The sequence below is a fragment of the Pelodiscus sinensis genome, chromosome 14 (assembly GCF_052426305.1).
Source record: "Pelodiscus sinensis isolate ZL-2025 chromosome 14, ASM5242630v1, whole genome shotgun sequence".
NCBI lineage: Eukaryota > Metazoa > Chordata > Testudines > Trionychidae > Pelodiscus > Pelodiscus sinensis.
In genome coordinates this window covers 14,375,474-14,390,057 of record NC_143065.1, presented here as the reverse complement: position 1 = coordinate 14,390,057, position 14,584 = coordinate 14,375,474, and positions in this window count along the sequence as shown.

Below are 14,584 nucleotides of genomic sequence, written 5' to 3'. Positions count from 1 at the left end.
ATGCCCATTTCTATATATTTCAAGTCTTTCATTTTTTTCTAATCTAGTTAATATTGATCCTTCCTCATTGGCATAATTTCTGCAGTACATGAATATTGAAAGAGAAAATAAATTAGACCTCTCTCTGTATATAGAGCCTGATGGTCCTCACTTGCACCACTGACTTACCCCTGTTTCACACCAGTGTAAGAATAAGTCTAATCCTGTCTGATAATTATATTATTTGATAGTAAAATATAATTATGATGATATTTATTATACCCTTTATAGCATCTTTCATCTGAGTATATCAGAGCAATTTATAATCTTAATTTAATTACCCTTACTACAGCCCTTTGAGTTTGGGAAGTATTATTTCTATTTTACATCTTGGGGAAACTGAGGCACAAAATGGCCACTTGTCCTGCCCAATCACAGAGGGCTGGGACTAGAATCCAAATTTCCAGAACCTGCTCTGATTAGGAAGTGCCATTAATAGGTAAATTGAAGAATGGTTGCAGTGTGGCATAGTAATGAAGCTCTAAATAATTATATTATTCTAGATAATGAGATAATATGGAAAAGAGAACATGTGATTTTTTTTCATAACTTATGTAAAGCAATCACTAATAGTAATAAAGAGCATGTTCCCCTTGAAGTCAGCAGTAAAATGGTGCAATGGGAGCAGAATCAAGACCTATTGTATTCTTTAAGGAGTACATGTGTTCATAAACTAAATGATCTAGCAGCAGCATTGCTAGAATTCAAACCTTTTTGGAAGTGAAGGCTTAAGTTAATTTTAAAAAGCAGATGGAATCTTCCTTGAAAATATTTGTGGTTCAGACTGTTTGCAAAGCAGTTTACTTAGGAATATTCAGGCTACAATGGACTGATAGAAAGACAACCATCTCTTCATGTCTGTAGTGATAAATCAATATTGTCAGCCTAGAATTTGACTGTATGCTACCATCATTTTGTATGCAGAGCCCCCAGGGAATTTAAAAGGAGTTGTATGTAAAATTCAATGGCAAAATACATTGCCATATTTTAACATATATCTGCTTTTTGTGCTTGTTAGATGGCTAGAGAAGAATCTGCATACCACTCACTATTTCCTATTCACTAATCCTGAATCTTTCCTTATAAACCACAAACATCAAGTCTATGTACATGATTGCCTCTTGAGAATTAGCCATGTTTGCTTCCAGTCAGCTTTCTCAAAGTGCTTTCAAAATGCAGCCTAGAAAATAATATTCCTATATGAATGCAGGCATCACAGTAATTCCCCTATTTCTTCAAAAGTTTCTAGTGATAGTCAATCCCTTCATTTTTGGATGTCCAATTTGCAACATTATAAACAGGCCTGATTTTCAGAAAGCCAGGTTTCAACCCTTCGAAGCATCAGGCCCTTTATGGTGTCTCAGGTTGTTACCAGAGAATTAGAGAAGCCAAAATCATGAGTAATTTTTTAATATATCTTTACATTTTTTTCTGTCCTATAATTAATGAGGTAAGTATCATCACATGCCACAGGTAGGTCTAACTATAAAACATTCTACTGATTAGAAATCTAAGAAGCTAGTCATTGGACTCAAAAGAAGAAAAATAACTCCACTTTTAACGCAAGAAGTCTGTGTCAGAGAAAGAAACAGCTCTCCTGGTTTCCAGGATCTGTTGTTAAATCAGTAGACCAATCCTATGTACTATGATAGCAACCATTTTGTATGGGTTGAGGGTGGGATATATTGTCTGCAATATATTTTGCCTTGAAATACAAAATGTGCCACCACCACCCCCCAGTTTCTCCTTTGTATTCTCAAGATCCTATAGTATGTCCATCATGTTAAATCCTGCAGACAAAGGCATAACAAAATCCAATAGTTGGAATTTAATTTAATGTACAATGCAAATAAGGTGTACATTTTTAATTAGAACAGCTTACCAAAGGATGTGGAGAATTCTCCATCACTCATCAAGATTGGGTGTCTGTCTAAAAGGTATACTCTAGCTCATCACAAGTTACTGGGCTTGTACAAAAATTACTGGGTAGAATTCAATGTTATTTGTTGTATAGGAGGCCAGACTAGGTGATTCTAGAAGTCTTTTCCAGTGGTGGATTCTCCTCACCAGAAGAAAAATAGGGAAAACTCCCTTTTCGATCTTACCAACAGTAATTCACAGCTATTGTGCAATACTTGTTTGCACGGTTACACATTCTACCTCAGCAGCACTCCCAAACTCTGAGGGTCTTGTAGGCCAAAGCAGGAAACTGAATGTAGCATTTCCACAGCGCAGAGGAATACAGGACATTAGGACAATGGGTTAACCACTGTTTAATTTCTTCGTATTTGTTTGAGTTATAGACATCCTATTCAATTGTCGACAAGACTTTTAAAAAAATATTGAATTGTAAAGGTTCTTGAAAATAAAAAATGAATAAGTACATTCTAAGGGAGAGTAGTTTTCCCAAGAGCTGTAAATAATTTTTTGTTCACAATCCTACCCAATCAAAAAAGCTACTTCATCAACTGATGTGGCAAAATCTGGTGCAAGCTGCATTTCTGTTATATCAGATCCAATTAACCATTTGGAGCAGACTAAAACATAACTAGATCAATCCAAAATCTGATTAATATCCAATCCATAATCACATTAATCACAATCTGTTCATAATTAGCCATCAGCTAATCCCATTGGACAGGAGGTGACATTCAGTATCCAATTATCTCATTAATTATCTATTTTCAGTATTGGACATTTTCTTGTGCTTAGGGACAATGTTTTTAAAGGGAAAAATGACAAAAGAACTGTACTTTGGTAAATAGTTGCTGAAAAGGCTGTAAGCAGATCCAAACTTATGAGTTTTACTGTTGTTGGGGTTTTTAGTGGGGGGGGGGGTCTTGTGTTTTGTTTTGGTTGTTTTTGCATTTGCATATTGTTATAGTCCAGACATGGATCCTTGAGAGTTGTCATGTTTTTAAATAAAGTATGACTATCTTCTTGGGAAGAGGAATAAATAAGACATTTGAGTTATGTGAAGTTTATGAAGAAAATCATTTAAAGGTTTTTAATAGTAACATGATAACAATAGCTTTTTGCAATCCTAATTCTTATTACAGATGGCTCCTATCCTTTTTGTAACTTGAGTGAAATTGTCTTCCATCTGTTTTAATTTTAAAACGGACTTAATCTATGACTGACTCTGAAAGAATCAGCATTTACTACCTTTGCAATCTGCTGCAAAAGTCGTTGTTTCCTGTTTATAATGGGACTGATCCATCAAATTTATGACAAACAGAAAATTATTCCAAAAAATGTCTGAAAACATTATTAGCAAACCTAATGCCATACCCTGACATAACTGTAAGTATTCGGAAGTCTCACTGACATCAAGAGGAGATTTTTCTAAAAAACTGATTGAGGATTTGAGTCATGCATAGAAAAGTGATTCAAGAAACAGTAATTGTGAATACATAGGTTACATTGACTATTGGCAATCACACATTTCAGTGACTGGAAGTTAACTTAATTCTTCTGTGAAGAAATATATGCCCCAAAAGTCATAATTAATTTATCTGTCAAATGCAAGTGAGATCTCCAAGGCTAGTTGATTTCTCGGTCTCTTAGCATTTTTAGTGGAGAAATATTTTTAGATTTTTGAGCATGATTTACTAGAACTATTTTAGTTTAGGATTCATTATAAATCCTTTTTGCTGTAATTTTTACTAAACTTTGCATGAGGTATGATTACATACTAAAACTTGCCATTCAGGACCAAATTCTTCTGTCAGTTACACCTATTTAAATGCACAGTAACTCTATTTGGGATTCAATAGCGCAACTTCAGATTTACACCAGCATTACCGAAGTAAGAATTTGGCTTCAGACAAGAAAGATGGTTATTTAAAAACAAAACCTGCTTTATCCTTGTTTGTTTATATTTAAATTGAGGGAAGCGATTGTTTGAAAGCATACAAAGAATTGGTGGCATTGCCCTCAAAATTGAAAAATGATGCAAGAAAAAACTACTGCCCAATATATTGAATTCTTATTAGTGTTTCTGACAGTCTCCCACTGATGGTAGTTTTATTATTATTACTCTACTACATGTGCAAATACTGACTTACACAAGAACTCCTGCTTTTCTAGACCTGCTGATGGGCCTTTTCTACATTCTGGAGTTTCATCAATCATACTTTTCTATGCTGGCTAGCAAACTAATTTGCTCTCTGGTTCTTTTCTTCAGATCAGTAGATAGGCTTACCCATTTCATAACACTTTTGGGTTGGACTCTCAAGGTGAAACTCTGTCACTAGTGAAGTCAACAGCAAAATTCCCAGTCCCTTTGAGTGGATCCTGGATTTAACCCACAATGCATGGGCTCTTCTGTAGCATCTGGTTAAGTCAAAATGTCTCATTCTTTGCTTTATATTTGAGAACTAGAGTCCAGCCCTTTTTGCTCTGGACCTTCAATGTTTATAATTGCTAAGTTATGCCCATTGGAAAATACAGACACAATTATACATGCACAATGAAGGGGGTCTACATTAGATGTTACCGCTCAAGGGAGATCTTGGAGTCACTGTCGATAGTTCTTCAGAAACATCTACTCAATGTGCATCAGCAGTCAAAAAAAGCAAACAATGATAGAACCATTAGGAAAGGGTTAGATATTAAAACAAAAAAAATATTTACTCCCACAACTTGAATACTTCATGCAGTTCTGGCCACCCCATCTCAAAGAAAATCTATTACAAAATTAAAAAAAAGATTCAGAGAAGGCAAGAAAGTTATTAAGGTAATGGAATAAACCTTCCATATAAGGAGGGTTTTTAAAAGACAAACAATTCATCTTAGAAAGCGGATGACTAAGGGAGATATGATAGAGATATAGAAACACATGAATGGTGTAGAGAACGTGAATACAGATGTGCTATTTTCTTCTGCACATAAACAAGAACCAGGGGTTGCTTAATGTAATTAATAGGCATCAGAAACAAACAAGAGGAAGTACTTCTTCACATGATGCATAGTCAACCAGTGGAACTAGTTTCCAGGGTATTTTGTGAAGGCCAAAAGTTTAACAGAGTTCAAAAAAAGAACTAAATACATTCATGGAGGATATAGGTCCATCAAGGGCTATTAAACAACATAGCCAGGGATTCAGCCACATGCACTCAGTGTCCCTAAGCCTCTGATGCCAGATGGTGGATCTGGGCAATGGGATGGATCATTTGATAATTGCCCTGGTCCATTCATTCCCTTTGAAACATCTGCCCACTGGGCACCATCAGAGACAGGATACCTGGCTAGATGGACAATTGTTGTGACATAATCTCGTCATTCTCATGTTATTTCCGTAACTTAATAGGAAAAATTCACATGGATGAGGCAAATAGGTCTTTTTGGGGCCAGGTCTATCTAATTTCAAGTACCAAGCTGAAAGACAGAAGTAAACACAACAGAACAAGGAAAAAATAAATAGATTGTAAAACATTAGTTCAGTTTTTGTAGCCCATGAAGTTATTTGTAATACATGTATTTCTACTGCATTTTAATCTAGACAGTTGTGTGTCTTTAAAAAGAAGAAAAACAGGTAAACCCAGAGTTAGAACTAAAACACTCTCTTTCATTCACCTCCTTGTGTATGAGTAATGCAAGGATCTCCCAACAGCAGGTGATTTTTACAAGGTGCAAATCCAAGGAACAATGGAGTAAGATAAAGACTTGAAGCTGTCAACCCAGAATTTTCTTGCTAGTATACACTTAGATTAACACATTCCAAATAGACTTAAATTATCTAAAGAACAACTGCTCTCATTTCACCAGTGTAAATCTGGAGTCAGATGAGGAAGGAGTGGGTCACATGGCAAATAGCCTGTCTTCTAGAGCCTTAAAAATTCTGTATTGAGCAATCTGTTTCTTAAAACCAGTGGGATTACTGTATCCTGCTGTTACATATGTCTGTACATTTTTTTAATCTGGTCTTTTAAAATAATTTAATAAAGCTCTCCCTGAGGTTCATTTGAGAAGGTACCACACCTCTTTTTTGACCATAAGAAAGCTAACAAATCAGAGAGGGGAAAAGATGAGGGATACTAAGCCTTGTAAAACAATTTATGTATTTGCCCAATTTTACACACTGTCATTCCCATTTACTTCAAGAACTCAGAGTGTGTAAAAATATAAAAATATTTAAGCGTTAAAGACATATCCTGTAATGTGACTTTTTGTTAAGATATCACATCTTTCTACAGCTGAAGAAGATGGTTCATCATTTGCATGTGAAACTTTGTGAAGATATTTTCTACTTTAATTTCACTTGAGGAAAGAGGCAAGAATTAACCTGAAATCTGTTTGCAGAAAAGGTACAGATTTTTTTTACCAAGCACAAGCTTTATCCGATCTTTTGAGCTGTTAGTGTTCAACTATAAGGGAGACATAATCTCCACCATGCTACAGTCTTTGGGAATGTAAAGGTATTATTTTAGCCACTGAAGTGCTCTCCTATTTTTCCATTAAGTCAAGAGAAAAAACCCATGGAGACTAAAGAAGAAAACAAATAATAAAACATTGAATAAAAGGGATACAAAGTTCAAATAAAGTGTGTTCTTTAGTTCATACCCAGATCTCCAGGCATTTCATGAGAATCAGACAATGTCCCTAGCTTTGCATCAGCAAATATATGAGAAATAAAAGAACATTTGTTGAAACAAAAAATATGTATGGCTTTTGTATGGAAAACTATAGTGAGAAAACACTCCCTAAATATTAAATGGTCAACCCACCATACAATGCTGAGACTACAAGGGCAGGCTGGAGGGGTGTTTGTGCACCACATAGTGTGAAACACAGATTAATTATTACTATTTATTATTTTTATTATATTGGCATCTAAGAATCATGAACCAACACCCCTTTATGCTAGGGACTGTACAAACAGAACAAAGAGAAAGTTCCTGTCCCAAAGATCTTACAGTTCAAATGAGTTCTTTGAGGACTCCTGGAGAATCAGTGGATTGGAGGGGGGGTGGTAACCGAAGCAGGCAAGGCCAGACTGGGGAATGGACAAACCCAGAAGATCCACTGTAATATATCCTTCGCCCCTACAGTAATGCCAATTCAGCCACCAGGAAATTTCTCCCCTTCAGGCCCAAAGCACAGGTTTTCAGTACATGTACAGCCACTCAAAATGGGTGTCTGGGCCCCCTGGACTTGGTTAAAAAAGAATAAGCGTTCAGTGTTGGCCTAACGGTCCCCACTGAAGTAAATGGTAAAATTCCTCATCGACTTCATTGGAAACAGAGCAAAGCCGGGGCTAAGACTTCCCAAAATCCTACCTTAATGTTCCATTAGGAGAGCAATACCCCAGCCTTGCTCTCCACCAATGACACAGTCATACAAGAAAACCCCCTGGAAGGCAAAGCAAAGTAGGCAAACTTCATGCCCAACCATGTATGCTTGCCTAGGCCATGACTTTCATGACAAAGACATGACTTTCAGGGATTTTGCCTTAACAATTCTTTGTAACTAATTGATTACAAACCCATAGACTTATCAGTGCAGTGCAGTGCAGTACAGGGAAGAGACCTGGGAGGTTCAATGGTTTTAAACTGGTAGTTGATTATTTGATAGTTGAGAAGATAATTTCAGACTATTAAATAATCAATGGAATGCAATTCCTATGACTTTTTGCATCTAGGTGTACAGCAACATGATTTCAAAATAACACTAATTATTTTGAAATAACTTAGTCCATGTCTAAACAGCAGGCAGTTATTTCGAAATAATGTTGAAATACTGTCAAGCTGGAGGGCTTCTTACTCTGACTCCTGTAACCTTCAATGTACAAGGAGAAAGGGAAGTCAGAGGAGGAATGCTCTATTTAAAAATAAGTGCCGTGTAGATGCTCCCAATTTTGAAATAAGCTACACAATTGACGTAGCTCAATTTGCATAGATTATTTCGAGTTAAGCTCTGTTGTGTAAACACAGCATTAGTCACATACACTTGTGACTCTGAAAGGGGGCAAGAACATGATAACCCATCTACCTTATCCATGTGGATCCCAGAGCAGCATTAACCCTTTGTATTTCTGCTGGGAATTCCATAGGAATGCTGCAGGGAGTGGCAGCCTGATTCCCTAAATCCTACCTTGATGAGGATTTCACTGAAGCTCTTGAACAAGTGTGGAGGAAACAGAAGTCATTACTGTTTTGTCTCTGATCCCTTCCCTCAGACAGCAATGAAATCATGCTGTGGTAATGTCCACTTTTTCTTCCCTCCAAGCAGCAAATTAGTGACACAATCCTTCAGAGATATAGTAAATTGGATAGGAGTTCTCCCTTAACACTCTCTGGGATTTGGACCCATGTAATCAGAGGCAGAACTGGGCTGTAACCAGGTTTCTAAGTTGTCCCAGATAAACACTGTGATGTAAGTCCCAGACTTGAAGCCTTGAGGCTGGAAAAACTGGCAGGGAAGTCAAAGGCATTTTACCTGTCTGGACTGGAGGATCAGGTATATATGTCTATACTGTAAAACTTATCAGAGACATACAACTAAGTAGTTCAGTGAAATTTTCAGAGGGACCTTAAAGTAATTAGTTGGTCAGCACTAATTTTAAAAGTTCACACAAGACATTTTTACTCTATAGCCTGTGTACATTGCACTTTCTTTCCTTTCATAAGTCAAATGGCTTGGTTTTAACTCAGCCATACCAAATCTTACATAAGGCAGGGAAATACTGTAGAGATAGAAGTAATTTTCCAGTTACTTGCCTTAGTTATTCCAACAGAAATGAAAGAAACTGATGCAATTCTAAATATTGCCAGTGTTAAGTACTCAGCATAACAACTGGGAATGACTTCTTGATGGCAATTTCACTATTGTCATTTGAAGCACTAGAATATTAGCAGTCAACTTTTTTAAAAAATTGCATTTGTTACTTACTTTGTCTTTGAAATCTCTTAAGCACTTTTAGATAATGGAAAGCACAGGTTGTTAACAATAATAAAAGTCCTGCCATCAATCATCAAACAACAGATAATTACATTCTGCATGCTGATAAATGTTATAGAAACCATCCACTAAATCTTTATTGCAGCTGAAATATAACTCTCTCTTTGGAAAAAAGTCCTGTTTCTGCCGGAATTTATCATGAAGAATAAACTTTTTTTCCTTGTTATCAGTGCAATTAGGAATTTTCTGCAAGATGTCAGATGGGTCACCTTATATTGAAAAAGATCAGCCTTTTCGAGACATTCTCTAGTTGTACTAGTTGTAAATCTTTCTTTCACGTACAGACAGAGGAAACTTTTCCAGAAATAACCCTCATGGAACAAATATTTCGGAGCCAACTTCTGCCAACCTCTCAAGCTTTTTTCAATATTCATCAAGCTAAAGTTTTCTCGTAATTTTCTGCCACCTGTGGTCTACTCTAGAAAGAAGGCTTAACTTGGTCAGGACCCAGCATACTAGAATTAAAGTGAGAGCAGCTCATTTGGGGAGACTGATTTGTTAAGGTCTACCTCTTAATTGTTTGTTAATAGGAGCAGTTTTCCTAGGAGCACCAAACAGGGAATAGGACCTGCTGTACAGACCAATGAAACAAAGAGGCTATGTCTACACTATGAGTTTTCTCTACAAAAAATATGCTAATGAGGGACTCATTTGCATGAGTAGCGATCTCATTTGCATATTTTCTGCAGATCCGTTTTTGCGCTTGGGTTTTCGTGCAAAAACAAGCAGTGTGAAGGTTTCCTTTTTGTGCAAAAACCCCTTTTCCCGCAAGATCCTTATGCCCCAAAAAAGGAGGTTTACTGATCTTGCAGGAAAAGCGGTTTTTGCACCAAAAGGAAACATCCACACTGCTTGTTTTTGCGCAAAAACCCAAGCGCAAAAATGGATCTGCAGAAAATATGCAAATGAGATCACTACTCATGCAAATGAGTCCCTAATTAGCATGTTTTTTGCAGAGAAAACTCCTAGTATAATATAGCCAGAATGTCCCAGCCCACAGATAAACTGGAAAAGACTGGCATTTAGCTAGCACACTCATCATGAAAAGTGAAATGTATCCTTCCAAAGCCAAGTTAGTTTTACTTCCCCACCTGTGGCAGTTGCTGTCTGAGGCACTGGAGGATTTTTGAGCAAGAAGTCTTTTGCAGAAGAGTTCTTGTGCAAAAACTTCTTGTGCAAAAGAGCATCCACACTGCATGGAATGGCCATCAGAGCACTTGTGCTTTTTCAGATAGGCTCAATGGCTATGTCTAGACTGGCATGATTTTCCAGAAATGCTTTTAATGGAAAAGTTTTCCATTAAAAGCATTTGTGGAAAAGAGCATCTAGATTGGCATGGATGCTTTTCCGCAAAAGCACTTTTTGCAGAAAAGCGGCCGTGGCCAATCTAGATGCGCTTTTGTGCAAAACAAATCTCAGCTGTCTACACTGGCCCTTTTGCGCAAAAGTTTTGCACAAAAGGGACTTTTGCCTGAACGGGAGCAGCATAGTATTTCTGCAAAAAGCACTGATTTCTTACAGTAGGAAGTCAGTGCTTTTGCGGAAATTCAAGCCGCCAGTGTTGACAACTGGCAAGTATTTACCGGAAAAGCGACTGATTTTCCGGAAAAACTGGCCAGTCTAGACACAGCCCATGAGTGTTTGCGAGTAACTTGCTTCCCTTGCCTCTCTCCTTGCCGATTCAAATTGGGAATGTGTCTATTGTAAATTGTCCTTCCATCAACACACAGTGAACTGGCCTATGGAGCAGGGACCCAGACCTATGTAGTTCCCCGGAGACCCAGTAGCGGACCCAGCTGCAATGGAACTAGCCTACACACGGGTGTGCGCAAAATCTGGGTGGGTGAATCTAGGGTGTTGGAGTCACTCCCCCAAAACCCACTTCGGACCCCCAAACTGAGAATCAAGCAGGGGAAATCCTGCTACTCCCTCCAACAAAATAACTCCCAGCAAAGCCGCTTCCATGGCTTCTCCAAACCCGCAGCAGCCCAGGACCTACCCGCAGCACCTGCTCGCTATCAGGTCATGGGGCGATGGACAGCACTGAAATTAACCTTCCCCTTCTTGCTAGGCTGGGACTAGTGTGCTGCTGGATAAAAGCCCGGCTGGGGCCTCCCCGGCTAGCACAAGCCTTAGCCACCAGAATGTGCCAGAACATGAGGGAAAGATGCACGATTCATCCACCCTGCTTAGATCAGCTTCTGCGAGCCTACGAGAAACAGGCAGGGATGGCCCCACCCAGGCTAGGACCGCTGAGCTTTCCTTTCGTGGCGGTGCAATTATTAGCTAGCTGGGAGAGCAAACCAGGGCATGAAACATGAGCAGACCCCTCCCCTGAATCCACTCCCTTCGGTTCCCTCAGCGGCTCGGAGTCCTCGAGGGCTAGCAAGCCCCTTTTCGGAAAGCAGCTCCATCGATTTCAGTGCGTCTGTTTGCTGCACAGACTCGGGCCCGGCGGGGGGGCGGGGATGGAGGCGGAGTAGAGCTTCGCTTGGATGCGTTAATGCTTTTGTGGAAGTCCCTAAGGGGTTCCACCCTGCACTGAATCCCTCTCCGGAGGTACTGAGTGCATCGCGAACGAGCAAGTCACTTTACAGCGCAGAGATGCTGCTTGTGACGTGGCAATTTCACTACAGGGCTGCCTGGGGACTTGGTGAAACTGGAGAATCAACTTTTTGAAAGTGAAAAATCGCGGTTCTGTCGTGTGAGTCAGCCCAGATACAGCGGGTGCCGGCAGCGCAGTGACATCTGCGTTCAGCTCCGTGTCCACAGCTCGAGCCCCTGGTGGGACCAATATATCAGGCAAAGTGGCACTTGGTAATTCACTCCTCCCCAGCCGATTTGTGGTTTTAGTAAAGATCCTTCTGTCACGCCCTCTGTAAAGCATTACTCAGTAACTTCTGCCGGCGATTTCCCTGTGGAATAAAGAGTATGTCCCAAAGAAACAACTACCTCATTCATGTAAACAGGAAAAGAGACAGGGCAACAGCCGTAGTCATAGCCTGTCCCCTGTGCCTGATTTTCGATACTCTACCCTTACAAGAGAGCTGGGGGTTGGTAACAATGTGTTACACAGTCCGGGCAGGCTCTTTGTCCGGATTTGATTTTGAGCTGCCCTTTGGCTGGAAACATTTGTACGCAGGACAAGACAAAAAGTTAAAACGAATCGTTCGCTCCTTGAAGCGATCAGCTGAAAGGGCCAGAGTTTGCTTCGGGGAGCAGCCCGCCTATCGCGCCGTGAACTGTGCAAAAAATCCATCGCTTGCTTTGTGTTTCCCCCTACCCCTTGGAGAAGGGAGCCCATCTCGGAAGATGTGGGGTGTGCAGAGGGCAGACTGTTGATCTGCTGACTTTCGATTCCAGTTTTCAGGTCTCCCTTCCCCGCTTTAAGGGTCCCCATTACAGACAAAGGTCTGCATCCCAAACAGGCGAAAGGATTATCACCAGGTGCTGGTAAATTCGAACCCCGGGGTCTTCTTCCAGCCAGAAATGTCAGATGGGCTCGTACGTTCCTGCTTGCACCTCGGAGCTTGCCTCTGTGATGGTTTTACTCCCCTGAGAAAGAGGATGTGGCACCCAGTGCTTTCAGCCAGGAGCCCTGAATTCTGACTGTCAGATGAGTCAGGCTCAAGTCACTTACTCTCTTCAGCTGCAAAATAGGAGCTTTCCTGCCTTCCAGAGGCGATCGTTAGGTTACAGGGTGCTGGAAATGTGCAACGTACCTTTCCATATGAACCCCGTCTGCAAAACCAAGACGAGGCCACTGCAGCAAGTGGGACTAACCCCTGAGTAAGAATTATCCCAGGAGTAAGACATTGCAATACTGGATCGCTCCTTATTGTTTCTCATGAATTTTGTGATTGTTTTTTGGCGTCTTAAACGCCCATCATGCCTGTGCCATATTCACAGCTGAATGCATTGACCCGGAATTATTAGGCTTATTATTAACTCGCCGCTGTTGTGTGACTTGCGTGACACGACGCTGGACTCCTGCAGCTCAAGGGGAAACTCCACCCGTCTCCAACTCCGATGTGTTACTAAGATGTGATTGCTCCTTACACTGGACAGGCGATTTACCTGCTGGCTGCTCTTCAGACTCTAGCAGATCCCTCGGCTTTGCCACCCTCTAGAGTCACACGCACAAGCCGGAGCGGGGTTGTTGTAGGAAGATTAAAATCCAGCGCATGATGTTCTTACCTGTGGTTCTGTGGGCTGCCTCTTGAGCTAAGATCAGCACCAAGCCAGCGGCCAGCGTTGTTACCTGCTTGATTTCACTCTAAGCCTAAGGGGGAAACCACACACACACCGCCGCCCCACTCCACCCCTGGGCTGGTTAGACCCCAAACTACTGGCCTCTTTCACTGACGCCCGGTACTTTGGCCCAAGTGTGAGATGTTGTTTTACATCAGATCTCCCTCCGAGCTGGGTTGGGGGGTTGACCACTCCTGACCTTCAGCGCGGCAGATTGTGTAACGAGGAATGTGAGAGGGGGAGCTCGCTTCGCTCAAAAACTGCTCCTCGGTGCCGCTCTTCAAAGGCAGGAACCGGGCGGCGTGATTTGAAAGGGGTCCGCCTGACATTTGAAGGGAGAGATTAATGGCTGGGCGCGGATCACACTGGGCATCCCGACGCCTCACAGACAGAACGAAACCGCGTCTGTGTTGGGGAGCGATCGCAGCTAGTAGGCAACCACGCGCCTATTTGCTTCTCTGGTCAGTCAGCCCCGGCCAGTGCTTCCCAGGTGTTTGTCAAGAGCTGGGACCTTGAGGGACCTTGTGCCTTCCCCAGCCTGCCTAAGTCTCTCTCCTTTGGGGCTGCCTGGCTGCGCTTCACTCCTTTGCTCTGTGGCGCCTTTAGGGTAGATCTACACCACAGAGACGATTGAAGCTGTTGCTGTGCATCTTCCAGGGTTTGAATTAGCTGTTCTAGTGAAGACACCCTCATTGGAACTGAGAAGGGCACACCCTGATGTGGGTAGCTCTGCTCTCACAGGTATGGCTACACAGTAACCTTATTTTGGAATAACTGGTGCTATTTTGAAATAACAAAATATGTGTATGCACAGGAAGCCACTACTTCAAAATAAGCTGGACTTCTTACTCCAACGCCTCTAACCCTCCTTTTATGAGGAGTAAGGGAACTCCAAAGGAGAATGTTCTTCCTTTGACTTCCTCCTGTGCAGACAGCCCAAAAGGTGAATCAAGCTCTATTTCAACTTCAGTTGGGAATCTTAATTCAACCTTATCCTGTAGTGTAGACCTACCCTATGTGGCCGCATTTGGGTACCGATTAGCCCAAGGTTTGTGCAGCCTGGGGTGGCTGAGACATGCCCAGCCGTGATGGAGTTAGGTGGCTCTGATCTATCTTCTGCTCCTGGAAGTAAGGGAGCAGGTTCTGCTCCTGGAGACTCTGGCGCTGGAAGTAAGGGAACCGGGAACTCTGCAGCATCCCTGGCTTGACGTGGTTTGCCCCATACGTTTGGTTCAACACCCACCCGCGCTATACAAATTACTCCAGCGCAGCGGCCCTGCCTGGAGATCGCGCTTGGGTTTGCCAGTTGGCATGATCGCAGCGCCACGAGTCC